At 36.8% G+C, this 15,563-nt stretch overlaps 1 protein-coding gene across 1 annotated transcript in view; it reads right to left on the bottom strand.

The window, feature by feature from the left end:
- Positions 1–15,563, bottom strand: part of Adam23 (ADAM metallopeptidase domain 23) — a 165,580-nt gene that overhangs the window by 135,153 nt on the left and 14,864 nt on the right. The gene's annotated exons all lie outside the window — the stretch shown is intronic.

The following is a 15,563-nucleotide window of genomic DNA, read 5'->3' as shown; positions in this document are numbered from 1 at the left end:
CATATTGATGATTACAGAAACCTCTGTTATTTAAAAAAACTGTGTTTTTATGATGCTTTAATCATCTGTCATGCCTACAAAAGAAAGAAGACCACCTGTGAAGTTATGATAAACTTTTTTTACCCTTTATAAAATAAAACCATATTTAAAAGGCACAAAAAGGTGAAGTGATGTTTTCATCCAAGGTCATAGTCAAAGGAAGAAATATGAAGTGAGAACTCCAGCTCAGTGAAGTGCCAAGTTCATACCAGAAGTCCTTAAACCTCTAAGCCACAATGTTTCCTAGTCATTAAAATATGAATAATAATAGCTTACCACCAGGATGTGAGTGAAAATGATATATAGTACTGTATCAGAAAATTCCTAGAAACAGCTGATCGGACTGAAAGATCTCAATAAATTAAGGAAAAAAGAGCAAAGTAGGAGAAAGGAGGAAAAACCACAATATATAGAGCTGGGGATTTTGGCTCAGTGGTTCCACCACCTCTCTCCCAAGCACAAGGGCCCAAGTTCAATCCCCAGTACCCTCCTCAAAAAAAACCCAGACTATATAGACATCCTGGGAAAGGTATCAGCTCTACCTTAAAATTCTTTCCCAGTACAGCTGGCCACCTTCTATAAAATTTCAATGTCCATTTATACTCAGCAAACTGCAAGTGTTATATTTTTATTACTAATTACCATTATGCATTATGTTTTGACCTTGTTCAAACTGTCATTTCTTTAAAACAATATGAATCATTTTCCTGAGAAATGAAACAGCTGCAAATGTTACATGAAGGCAGTTTTGCAAATTAAACTAATTTGCTGAACATTCTTGTCAAGTTACATTTAAATAGGTGGCTCGTGCGGGAGAATATCATCATGTTTCTTTCTGGCTTGTTCCACCTCGCAGTATTGCTGGTTAACTCATTAACAAATCTACACTGAATAGCTGCACATTGTGTGAGCTTCTGTGGCAGACGAAAGATATAGCAGAATTAGGATTCATATCAAAAAGTTCATTATCTGGTTGGAGAAATGAAATGAGAAAGGACATATAATGAAAATATAATGACCAATTAAATAATAATACTAAATGTTATTTGAAAAGATGCCACGTGTTGTTATGCATGATTAATTATTAAATTTGGAGTACAGACAACAAGTACTTTTGAATTTGAGGAAGGAAAATTCCGGGGACTGGAGAGGCTAACAACAGTGTATGGGAAAGTTTCTTTCAGCATTTAAAATGAAACAAATTGGGAGAGCTCTAGGACTGATTTAATAGGAGGAAACTACAAAGTGTTTCTAAGTGTTTACTAATAAATACATGCATCAGAAACATGCTTTAAAAATAAAACACAATGGGCCAGGGATTTAGCTCAGTGGTTCTGCTGCTTGCCTTGCAAGCACAAAGTCCCAAGTTTGATCCCTGGTACCAAAAAAAAAAAAAAAAATTTGCTTTAAAATAAAACACAAAATGCTCTCCATTCTGGAGTGTTAACTGCAATTTAGATTGTGGTGAGAAATAAATGTGATGGTTTATCACAAAATAAAGCCTTTCATGAGTTCAGTAAGTCATAGGCACTCACACACACCCAAAAGTACTGATGTATTTTGTTAAGCAATCTTTGGGCTTAAACTAGGAGCTTAAATCATGTCCTTTGAGAAATATTACAGAAACAAGACCACAACATCAGTCATGCACATTCGGTTCACAGGCCATAGATCAGCACCTCCCCAAAAAAGGAAGAAGCAGGTCATAGTCTGACTTTGTTCTCTGTACAAATCTAGCTAAGAATGATGGGACTTTAACTCTGAAACAAACCTAGCCAATAATTAAATATCAAATATGATGATACAGGGAAAAAGGAAAGCGTGGCTTTATGGATCTGTGAAACTTCTGACAAATCTTCAACAGCAGGTTTTTTCTAAATTAACCAATTTTACAGAGATTCTAGTTTATCTCTCTCCCTTTTCTTACAAACCCATGGTCTGAAATGCTCTTTAAGTCTGATACAGACAAAAGGTCAGGCTGAAGAGAAAGAATGCAGACATTGATGATCCAAATAGAAACTGCAGTAAATAAATTATGAGTCAGCTGTGCTAATTTTTTTAAATTTTTTAAATTTTAAAGAAGAGAAAAGAGGGGCTACATTTAACATTATTAAATAGGGGAATACAAAGGCTTTCCATAATGATTATATAGTAATCCCAGAGGATTCTAAACAATGTACTTTGACTGACAAAGTATCTTTGGACATTCACATTAAATGTCTTCTATGCATTTACCTTTGGTAATTAATCTTCCCTGAATATGAAAATGACAATGCCAAATCACAAGCCCTGGAAAGCACTTACTATTGAAAAATGAGTAATGCATTACAAGTACCACTGGAGCTGTATTCTTTAGCTTTCACATATTTTTCTGAAAGACAAGTAAGACTACAACTATGACAACAGTTACCATGGAAGCAGTTTCCTTGTGCTCCCTTCCTGAATAGTAACATTTAATCTGATGCAATAATCCAGTAGCTGAGGTGTGATTCACCTCGTTCTTTCTTCTCTTCAGTTCCCACATCCTTAAACTGCTTAACTCCAATGATAGCGTCTCTCTCTCTCTGCTAACACGGTCAGAATTATTGAACACTGCTAAATAAATTTCAATTAAAAAAAGAATTGGGCATAGTTTTAGAAAGTAAAAGACATCAACCTCTATGCTTAAAGTCTGTGACTCATTATCCAGCCTTTTTTAAAAAGACTGTTTATACAATGATGATACTGTCCTGAAAGATAAAGTTAGGTATGGAAAGCTAATATTGATATGACTTTATGTTCTCTAAAAAACAATTTCCATTCAAAATACCAACTATTCAACCTATATTCACATAAATCTTAAACATGTAGAATATCAACCATTATACAGAAAATTGCACTTATTTTAATAAGTAAATGATAGTCTCATGAAGTAATTTTGGGGTTTATTAAAACATTTTATTTCCAAATGAGAACCAAGAAATTACATGGAATTTTGAAGACCTATAAAAATAAAAACAGTACTTTGAAATATATCAGTTTCCTCATATTATATACTAGGTCATTGGCTTCAACATCATATGTAAAATTATTATTTATTTACTTAACAAATACATGTTCATGTTTCAAGCAGAAGCCCTTGTCTTCTAGAGTTTCCATTTTAATAGGCGTTTTAAGGATGGGGGAGTTATAAAACCAACAAATAAATTTAAAACAAGTGATGTGTTACAGGTTAAAAGATTAAAGCAAATAAATGGCAAAGGTAGTTATGCCATGTACGGTACAGAGTGGCGACGATTTTAAACAAGATGATCAGAGGAACTCTGAAAGATGGCACTTGAGCAAGATTGCGAAGCAAAAGAGGAAGCCATGTGGATACCTGGTGATAGAGAATTCCAGGAAGATGTGAAAGCCCTAAAGCAGGGGCAGATTTGGTATGTCAAAGAATAGCAATCAGGCCAGTTTGGTTCAAGAGGAGTGACAAGACAGTGAAGTCAGGGAACTAATGAAGAGTCCCTTCAGATCTTTAGGCCATCATAAAAACCACACCTGCACATTTCACAAAATAGGAAGTCGGGGCTGGGGATTTAGCTCAGTGGTGCTGCCGCCTGCCTCACAAGTGCAAAGTCTCGAATTCGATCCCCAATACAAAAAAAAAAAAAAGAAATAAGAAGTCACTGAGGAGTAACAAGATCAGGTCTCCACAACCTAAAGTTCACTCAAGATTATGGTGTTGCCAATGAACTAAAGAGGTAAACAAGGGAGGTGGCAAGGAAAACAGCATAGGCTCCAAATAATTAGAGACTGCTGCACTAATCCAGGTGGGAGGTGACAGTGGTTTGGATTTGGATGCTAACACTGAAGCCTATGATAAGTGGTCAGATCCTGGGTAGACAGTGACCATAGTCAAGGCTTGTACATTTGATATGAATTATGGATAAAATAGAGGTAACACAGCAAATTCCAAAATGTTCACCCATAATAACCAAAAGGAGAAAGCAAATTAGTGAGCAGGACAAGACTGCAGGAGGAGGAGGTGGTGTAGGAACTCAGGACCCTGTTTAGACCTTTTACATTTCATATGCACAGTAGATATGCAAGTGGACATCTAGAGCAGGCAGTCAGTCATAAGGCAAGTATCCTCGGTATTAGTGAAAGATATATCTTTTAATTAATGTTCAGTGTAAGATTAAGTAAAGTAAGGAGTAACAAGTGTAAATGATTATGCACACCAATGAATGAATGAATCTTGCAGAAACAAAAAAAAAATCCAGAAAGAACTAAGACAAGAGTGAATTCAGCAGAAAACTTACTGTCTGATACAGCTAGAATTTAAATGACAAAGCTAAAATAAGTGAGGAAAATTATAGAAGTTAGTATAAAACAATCCATTCACTATGTTTTTAAATCAACACTTTCAACTAGAACAGTGTCACTTTGGAATCCAAGAGAATTACACGTTACACAATCTCCCCAAAAGAATTCAAATCCAAGACTATCATTTTCAAGTGTCTTATACATACATGTTAAAATCACATAAGAGGGCTAGGGATTTAGCTCAGTGGTTCCGTCGCCTGACTCACCAGAACAAGGACCCAAGTTCAATCCCCGGTACCAAAAAAAAATCACATAAGAATGATCATCTAATGGTACTTCTCTTATCAATCACATGGATCATCTGCACACATGTGTATATGTCAAATATTCCTAAGAAACAATATAATATTGACCTCTGACTTGGTGAAAATACATTTCCTATTTTAGAAGTTATGCATTCCTCACTGTTTTCAGTATCTCAAACTTCTCACTTTTTAGGCATACATTGTAATACACTCCCTTTTAAGAGTTTTTTTTTTTCAGCTTTAATTGAGTTTAATGGTACATTTTAGGGATACAGTACAGTTACATTCACTGTTGGGATCATGCACCTCTACATGGCAGGTCTTGATTCTCATTTTTTCCCCTTACCTCTGCCCTCCCTTCACAAGGTATACAACGGGTACGGTGGCACACATCTATAATCTGAGCACTCAGGAAGGCTGAGGCAAAAAGATTGCAAACTCAAGCTCAGCCTTAATAACCTAGCAAGACCCTGGCGCAAAATTTAAAAAAAAAAAAATTAAAAAGGCTTTGGGTTCAAGACTCAGTAACAAAAAAAAATAATTAAAAATAAAAACATATACACTTATTGATTATAATTTATCTGTATCTTTGATTTCAAGTGCCTGACCTTTAGTCACAGAAATTAAGTTATATCCCACATCCTAATTAATATAAGCTTCTCAAAGTCTCTTACCAATATAGTAAAATTTATCTCATTAAATACAGGAACAAAAGGACTCCACAATATTATTTTTGAAAAATCTCCTTTCCTACACTTGTTCCCTGGGTTTCTATTTAAGTAAATGATAGGAAAGAAATTTTCCTTGAATATCTTTTTTAAGTCATAGTGCTTCAAAAAATTTTTTAAATTCAAAAAATAGGAAAGAAATAAAACAATTTTAATTATTTCAATTATAGTTATTTCAAGTGATATTTTTATTAACTGAAATAAGCAAATAACTGCATGAGGGCAGTATTTAGTTAGTCATAATTACAGAGCACATCATGCTATTAATATTTGATAAATAGTCCAAAATAAAAACTACTCAGAGAGCATGGGTATTTTTCCAAAGACAGAAGACTATAATAAATTTAACACTTTTATCTTGGCCAAAAGACTTTTAAAATCCCATTTATATGAAAACTTCTAGTATACTCTTTTCTTCCTGGCTTCCATTCCAATGAACACCAAATTAGCAAGCTTGCTAAAAAATAAAAGTTGTAGGAACTACAAGAATATTGTAGTATTTATATCAAGGCAGCAAAAGACCAAGTCTTCTGGCTCAGTAAGAACACGGATGTAATACAGAAAACAGTGTTAAATGACAGAAAGATAACAGTTCCCACTTTCCTAACTTCCAGGTTTGCACATTCTATTTCGGGGCTTCTCACGCTCAGCACTAGACATTTGAGGCTAGAATCCTCTTGAGGTGAGGGCCTGTCCTAAGAATGTGCATTGTGCTATGCCCGTATCATCCCACCCACAGTTGTGACAACCAAAAGCATCTCCAGACATTGCCAAAAGTCCTCTGGGGTCCAAAACTGTTCCTGGTTGAGAAGCCCTGCTCAATATCCACAGGACCTACTTACATTTGGATTCCTCTGAATATGCTGCCATTACATAAAATTCATTCAACCTTATTTTTAAAAATCATTTGCAGCTATCACCCATGCCCTTGAAACAAAACAGCAGGAAGTAAGTGGCACAAATGAAAAGGGGAGTCTGGTTCTTTCAACAGTTAAATGTAATCCACCTGAGAAGAAGCAGATTTTTCAAAATTTATACCCATAGAAAGTCCCCCAAATTAAACTACAGGTCTAAATCTGCCAAATGAGCTTACTCATATCCATCAAAACGTAATAAAGAAAGAATACAACTATCTACACAGTCCAAACCTTTAATCTCTTATAAAGTTGCTTAATATTATTTTCTTTCTTCACAAAGTGGCAGCTTCTTATTATCTTCTGAAATGTCATTTGGTGACTCAAAGAAAACAACTGTAATTTGAACAGCAAGAAATGAGAAAGAATAAGTTGGTATGTGGTCTCTGTTTGGAAGTTACTAAGCTGTCTTTCCACAATTTGCATAATATCCTCTCCGTGGGTGACACTCCCAGTCTCTAAGTGTCATGTGCTTGCCGATGGCTCCCACATTTCCATCTCATCATGACCTTCCCCTGACATCAGGGCTGAGGAGCTCATCAACACACACAGAGGTGACAGGCCACCCTCTGCTGAACCTCTGACACATTCCCAGACTACTTCCCTCCCTACAATTCCTCGTCCACCACCCTGGTGCAGTCCACACTACCTCTACCCTGGACATCTACAGGCCCCTTCTAACTGATCTCCTCATGGCCATGTCAGCCATAAAATAACTGCTAAAGCCACAGAAAATCCAAACTATATAAATAGTAAAAGTAAGGATGTAGAAGAAGAAAATGAAGGAGTCTACCACAGTGTGACATATTCGCCTTTCATAGCAGCCGGCAAAAGACAATAACTTCAGTTGATGGAAATCTAAAAAAAGGGAAGAGGTAAATTATTTAATGTTCCAAGAACTAAAAACAGAAATTCAACAGCCTTTAATGAGTGCTAGGAAAGAGACTTGCTGTTCATTTTATACTTTTATGAACTCTTAATTTTTAGCCCATGCAGATAACATATATCAGAGTAACCACTTATTTTACACAAGATAATTACAATAATTTTATACATGCAAGTTATGTGAATTGGTCATCAGTTTTTTACCTGTTCATCATTTCTTCACTTTGTTTTCTCAACACTGCTCTTTGGAATTTCTTCACCAAAAACTGCCTTGCCCAGAGCATCTTAGTGACAAACCAGGGGCAGTGTGATCCAGCTAGCAGCTCTTCTATTGAAAATTGTTCCATAGCCCCTTTTCTGCTTCTGTTTTTCAATAACTCTTTTCTCCTTGAATCACCTCTCACCAACCACTCATCAAGCCAACTACTCTTTTGCTTTTTAAATAACAAGCACCCACACTTAACAATTCCTACTCTGTATCCAATATGCCCAAATCTCAGAAGCCAGGTACTCCACAAATGCAGGCATCGCTGGGCATAACAAAGGATCCCTAACTCAACAGACCATAGTCTTATTTCACCTGTTCTGATGAGCATCCAATCGCTTCTTACTGGAGGATACTTCACAGAATTGTAGGGCCAGAAGTGGTCCTAGAGAATGAACTCAACCACAACAAAATCACCAAGACTTACAACAATGCAAATTGCCGAACCCCACACAGAAATACAAAGTTAAAGTATTTTCAACAACCTACACACATGGTTTCAAAACACAACTAAAGTTTGAAATTCCCAAATCTAATTCAACGGCCTTATTTTTAAAATGACATTTAAATCCAGAGAGGTAAGTTACTTGTCCCGATTTGGCTACCTAACACATAATCCAATAATTATTCCATTCATCGTCTTTTTAAAAAATATCCATAAGATAAAACACACAAAAGCTAGTAGAAAGAAATAACAGCTAACATCATACTGAATGGTGAAAGACTAAAGCTTTTCTTCTAAGATCAGAGAGAAATAAGGATATTTGCTTTTGCCATTTCTAATCGCACAGTCATGGAAGTCCTAGCCAGAGCAATTAGGCAAGAAAAAATGGCACTCAAATTAAAAACCAAGACATAAAATTATCATTGTTCACAGATGATATAATATTAAATTTAGAAACCCTGAAGAGTCTACAAAAAAAATCTAGAATAAATGAATTCAACAGAGTTACAAGATACAAAATTAACACTCAAAAACCAAGTTCATTTCTGAAACTATGAACATTTCACTAGAACAATCTGAAAAGGAAACTAAGAAAAGAATCCCAGGTACAGCAGCATTCAAAAAAATAAAATACTTAGGAATAGACATAACACTAGGAGGCAAAACACTAGTATACTGAAAACTACTTAAAGAAATTTTTTAAACCACAAATAAATGGAAGGACATCAGATGCTCATGGATTAAAGACTCTACATTGTTAAAATGCCAATAACACAAAGAACTCTACAGATTTAGGGCAGTGCCTAAAGCCCAGCGGTATTTTTGGCAGAAATTAAAAAATTTTTATGGAATCCCAAGAAACCCCCAAATAATCAACACAATCTTGGAAAAAGACCAGGGCATAGCTTATACTTTAGAAGTAGCTTAAAACTCAGCATACATGAGGCCCTGTGTTCCATCCCCAGCATTAGGAAAGGGAGAGGAAGGAAGAGGGGAGAGGGGGGAAGGAGGGGAGGAAGGAAGGAAGGGAGGGAAGGAGGGAAAAAAGAAAAAGAAATGAAGGAAAAGAAAAGAAAGAAATTCGGGGTCTCACACTTCCTGAATTGAAATTTACTAAAAAGCTACTGTATTGACATAAATACCAATGGAACTGAGTAGAGAGCCCATAAATAAACCTTCACATATGTAAACAAATGATCTTCAACAGGGGTACTGAGACCATTCACAGGATGAAGCAGTGTTTTCAACAAATGGTGCTGCAAAAAGTAAGGTGGACCCTTGTCTTACACCATATACAAAAATTATCTCAAAACAGATCAAAGTCCTAAACAAATGACAAGATCTGAAATGACAAAACTCTTAGAAGAAAACATGGGGGAGGACAGGAAAAAAGCTTCATAACATTGCATTTGACGATAATTTCTTGAAGATGATATCAAAAACACAAGCAACAGAATACATTAAGACATATCAGAATTTAAAGTATTCATGCATCAAAGGATATTATCAACAGAATGAAAATTCAATCCATAACATAGGAGAAAATATTGACAAGTCATATATTTGATCAGAGATTGTTAATCAGAATACATGTGTTAATCCTACAAATCAAAAAAAAAAAAAGACAAAGACATTTCTCCAAAGAAAATACACATATGACCAGTAAGTACATGAAAAGATGTTCAGTATTACTAATTATTAGGGACATGCAAGTCAAAAGCACAGTAAGATACCATTTCACACTCATTAAGACGATTGATACCAATAAAAAGAAACTGATAAGTGTTAATGAAGATGCTGCAACTGTTGAACATTACCGGTAGGAAGGCCAGGGATTTAGCTCAGTTGTTCCACCGCCTGCCTCGCAAGCTCAAGGACCCAAGTTCTATCCCTGATACAAAGAAAAAAAAAATTATTGGTGCCCACTATCACCACCTCTGTTCAACAGAGCTCTGGAAACATTAGCCACAGCAATTAGACAAGAGAAAGAAATTAAAGCAATAAAGATAGGAAAGTAAGAAGTTAAACTGTCATTATTTGCTGATGATATGATACTCTACAAAGAAGACCCAAAAAACTCTGCCAAAAGACTTCTACACTTAATTGACACTTTCAACAGAGTAGCTGGATAAAAGGTCACCACTCAAAAATCAATAGCCTTCCTGTACACAAATAACAGACTCACTGAGAGAGAAATTAGGGAAACAATTCCTTTCACAATACCATCCCAAAAAATCAAGTATCTAGGAATCAATCTGACACAGGAAGCAAAAGACCTCTACACTGAAAACTACAACACTCTGAAAAAAAAGAGATCAAAGAGGATATAAGAAAATGGAAAGATACCCCCTGCTCCTGGGCAGGAAGAATCAATGTAGTGAAGATGGCCATACTTACAAAACTGCTCTATAGATTTAATGCAATTCTGATTGAAATCCCAACAGCATATTTCACTGAACTAGAGAAAACAATCCAAAAATCCATTTGGAACCAGAAGAGTCCTACAATAGCAAAAGCAATTCTAGGCAACAGAGACATGGCAGGAGATATCACAATCCCCAACTCAAAACTATACTACAAAGACACTGTGATAAAAACAGCATGGTACTGGCAAAGAAAAAGACCCAATGATCACTGGAAGAGATTAGAGGATGCAGAAACAACACCAGACATACTTAGCTACCTTATCTTTGACAAATGAGACAACCATCCTCACTGGAGGAAATATAGCCTCTTTAATAAATGGTGTTGGAAAAACTGAATTTCAGCCTACAAAGATTAAACTAGACCCTTTATCTTTCACCATACACTAAACTAAAATCCAAGTGGATTAAAGATCTAAATATTTAAAAAGAAACACTAAACTTGCTGGAAGAATAAGTTAGGCAGAACTCTTGGAGACAATGGCATAGGAAAAGACTTTGTGAACAAATCTTCAGTAGCACGGGAACTAGCAGAAAGAATCAACAACTGGGCTCTCATCTTATTAAAAAGCTTCTGTACTACAAAAGAAACCATCAGCAGAACTAAGAGACAACCTACAATGTGGGAAGAAAATTTTACCAGCTGCTCCTCAGGCAAAGGACTCTTATCAAGAATATATAAAGAACTCAAAACAATCAGCCCCCTCAAATATAAAGACCCCATTCAAAAATGGGAATCCAAAATGAACAGATATTTATCAGACAAAGAAGTAAAAGCAGCAAGTAAATATATGAAAAAATGCTCATTGGGCATCTGAAATGAACAGACATTTCTCAAAGAATTAAAGTAACAAGTAAACGTATGAAAAATGTTTGACCTCACTGGTCATTTGAGATGTAGATGAAAACAACACTGAGATTCCACCTCACCCCAGAAAGAATGGCTGCTATCAAGAAATCAACCAATAACTAATGTTAGCAGTGTTGTGGGGAGAAAGGAACCCTTCTCCAGTGTTGGTGGGAGTGAAGACTGATGCAACCACTGTGGAAATCAATATGGAGATACCTCAAAGAGCTGGGACTAGAGGTTCCATTTGACCCAGCCAGAGCTCTGCTGGGTATCTTTCCAAAAGAATTAAAAGAATCATATCACAGTGATATATGTGTAGTTATGTTTATAGTGGCACAGTCTGTAATAGCTAAAACTTGGAAACTGCCCAATTACCCATCAGCTGGAAACTGGATAAAGAAGATGTGGTTTTTCTATAGGATGGAGTACTATTCAGCCATAAAGAATGAGAAATTAGAGTCATTCATAGGAAAATGGATGCATATTGAGACCATAGTCTTAAGTGGAATAAATAAGACACACATGTGAAAATGCCAAATAGTTTCTCTGGTGTGAAATACTAAAAGTGCAAATAAGATCCAAATTGTATAACTGACAATGTGAAATAGGAAGAAAGGGCTAAAGGTAGGGGAAGTGTGAAAGGTAGGGGAAAGGAAATAAGGGAAAAGAAAAAAATATGAGAATCAAAAATATGGAAACCAAGTCTTTGCAAATAGGGAAGGGTGGGAGGGTGAAGGGAGGACAGGTATATGGGGAAAAAGTGAGAACCAGGATCTGTCATGTAAAGGTACAAGATCTGAATGATAAATGTAACTGTACCGTATGCTTAAAAAGTACCAATAAACTTCATGAGAAAAAAAATTGCCAGTAGGAATGGAAAACAGTGCCACTGTTGCAAAAAATGATATAGAGATTCTGTGAGTATTCAAAAGATTAAATATAAAGGTATTATGTGATTTAGCAATTCTCCCAGGTACACACTCAAAAGTATTGAAAGCAGAGATTCCTACAGATATTTGTGCCTTCAAATCCACGGCACAGCATTCACAAAAACCAAAAGGTGAAAGCAACACAATGTCCATCAATGGATAAATGAAGCGTAGTATAGACATGAAATGGAATATTATTCAGCCTTCAAAATGAAGGAAACTCTGATACATGTTACAAAGTGAGTGTGCTTTCAAGATACTATGACAAATAAAATAAGCCAGTCATGAAAGAACAAATATTGGACAATTTCACATACATAACATACCAAGCATGCCAGTTCACAGAGACAAAGACTAGACAAAGACTAGTGGCTGGGAGAGGGAGGAAGGGGGAGTTAAGTGTTTAATGAGTAGTTTTAGTTCACAAAGATGAAAAGTTTCTGGATATGGATGGTGTAAAGGTTGCACAATAGTGTGAATGTACTCAGTATCACAGAAATGTACACTTAGAAGGTTCAATGGGAAGTTTTATGTTCTGTAAACAAGTTTTAATCATGTAAAAACAACTACTAGTCCTCCTTTCTCTCAAACATTGTCCTCATTTGTTTTATTCATATAATCAGATCTCAGCTTCTAGTACAACATCTCCAAATACTCCTTGTGAGCAAGCCTCTTTTCAGTATCTCAGCTTTTACCCACCTTTCTGTGCCCCCTCTTCTTCTGCGAAGCTCCTATTTATTTTCTTTCAAGCAATCTGTTTCCCTTCACCTTTGCCTATGTTACCAACCCACAAAATTCCTGAAGACTTTGTCACCATTGTGAAGCTTCTCTTCTTCATCCTTGAGCAATTTCCCCAGCTACCAAGAAGTGAGGAAGCACCCCTTCCACAGTCAAAAAAGCAAACAAATAAACCAAAAATCAGTTATGGACCTTACTCCTACTGTCACAGTAATCCTCCCCTTGTTCCACCACCTGCCAAACTGAGACGCACAAACCCTCTTCCTTGGTATGTAAAAACCAAACAACCTTCCCTAAGCCCCTGACACTTTAGAACCTTTCTGACTAGCAAAAGACAACTCTGAATACGTCACAGTGTCAATGAACACACTCAAGTGTCGTTTTCGTTTTTTTGTTGCTACCAAAAAAAAATACACAATCATCTTTACTACATGGTCTAAGATTTGAAGTTAGAAAAATAAAGCTGTCAAATTAAAATGTGAATTGAGCCAGGGGTTTAGCTCAGTGGTGCTGCCTCCTTCCTCGCAAGTGAAAGGATCCAAGTTCAATCCCCAGTACAAAAAAAAAAATGTGAATTGAACAAAAATAGGTAAGCCAGTTAGGTATTTTGGTTTTGTTTTTAGTTTGGGGGCTCAAACCCAGCCTTTTTTTTAGATGGGGTATCACTAAATCACTAAATTACCCTGGGAAAGTCAAACTTAAATCCTCCTGCCTCAGCTTCCCTCAGTGCTGGGATTACAGGTGCATACCACTATGCCCAGGTAGTTCATTATATTTTTAAACCATCAGTGAAAGTAATGGCTAAATCTTATAAAGTCACTTCCTGCTCTCCAACTCTAATAACCAGTAACAGCTTAATTTTCTTCAGTGACCTCATCACAACTGGAAGGGCAAAGTCACTCTGAGCACAGGAGGTTGTTTTTTTGGTAGCTGAGGGGTGACATGACCAGATGAGATTTAAAAGGATCATGTTCCCTGATGTGCATAGAACAGACAAGGGCCAGCGTGGTGAGGGGTCAAGAGCAGGGTGGAGAGTTGGGAAGACACCATAACAACACGAGGAGGAGGTGATCATACAGCCCGCACTGGAGAAGGGGGCAGTCCCAGCAGCTTTTGAAAGGAGAATGGGATCTGATGGCCTTAAAGTGAGGCTGAGCCTGAAACATGACATTCCCTTTATGCAGATGGGAAGCTGCGGGACAGGCTGGAGTCAGAGACATTAGAAATAAGAGCCCCAGTTTGGATGAGGTAAGCTTGAGTTGCCTACTCGACATGCACTGGAGACATGACAAATAGGAAAGTAAGCCTAGATAACAAGAAAGGGACTGTGCTCTCCAGGAAAGGGCCAACATTCTTACCGTTATATCCCAAGCAAGCGTTTCATTCAAATAAATTCAGTAAGCGCATAAACGTTTAATGTGAGACAATGTGAAAACATCCCAGGGAACATCCAAAAAAATTAAACTGATAAGACAAATTTAAAATCTGATTAACACACAGGACAGTTAATAAGCATAGTATTTGGTCAATAATGTTAATTTATCAGGAGGCCTTTTTTTTTTTTTTTTTTTTTTTTTTTTTTTTTTTTTTTTAACTATGTAGTTCATGGTGGCCTTCAAATCACTATGTAGCCCAGGCTGCTCTCAAACTTGCGGCAATCCTCCTGCCTCAGCCTCCCAACTGCTACCCCCAAATAAAAAAAAAAACAAATAAAAATATGGATTTAATTGTTTGGAGAGGAAAAAGAATATTAAAGCAACATTTCTGAAAACCATTTTACATACCACGATAAAGATATCTTGTTATTACAAAATGACATCATTTAAATGTCCCTCTGGTTCTGAAGGAACACATGATGGTTTTGACGCCACCTGACAATGATAAATATTCCAACCACAATCCAATCCCTGTGAAGAGATGAAAGTCTGCTGTGTCACCTGGGATAGCCCACAGCAATCATCAGGGGCATTAGTGGGACTTCACTAACTCCTTTTAGCCACAATGTATAAGAGGAGGAGAATCAGTATGTGAACTTTTTCTGGGTAAGTTGCACAGCCCAAAACTTTAAGTCCCAGGGTCAAATAACAGCAGAGCTGGAGACCTGCCACTTTTACTCTGTTAACTGTCTTTCCAGTTAGGAGACCTATGTACTACTCTTTTTGTCATGGTTTTATCATTGTTACATTTTGCAAAGGCAGAAAACCATCAGTAACAGATGAAAGTACTGTATTTCTTGAGTTTGGTTTGGTTTGGATAATTGGGGAAGGGGAAGAAAAGTGGACAGATGTCTAATTGGGACTTTATGGAAATTATCATCAGAATGTACACTATTTCAAGTACGAGTGACTAGGGCCACACCATACCCACACTGACAATTAGCTTTGAGAAGAAAATACTTCACCTTACAATTCTCTAAAACACCTGCTTTCCAAGACTGCCCCCCACAATAGCCTGATTATTGGAAGCACCTGGGGAAACTCCTGTTTTCTCCCAGAGTACAGGTACCATGTTTCTACATTCAGCATGGCTCAGGAGACTGAAGCACCGAAGGCACTGTTCACACCCAGTTCACACAGCTGCTGCTTAAGTTGTCTGCCACCTGATGTGGATCATTCTAACTCAGCTGCAGCCATAAAACCAGAAGACCTGGAGAACCATCCTTCCAACAAAAATCCTCACAATTACTCTTAAACCCTTCTCCTCCTTCTTCTTCCTCCTCTTCCTCCTCCTCACTCCTCCTCCTCCT

Source organism: Fukomys damarensis, unplaced genomic scaffold, assembly GCF_012274545.1.
Source record: "Fukomys damarensis isolate Sample0158 unplaced genomic scaffold, DMR_v1.0_HiC HiC_scaffold_16, whole genome shotgun sequence".
Taxonomy (NCBI): domain Eukaryota; kingdom Metazoa; phylum Chordata; class Mammalia; order Rodentia; family Bathyergidae; genus Fukomys; species Fukomys damarensis.
This window is presented reverse-complemented; position numbering and strand designations above follow the sequence as displayed.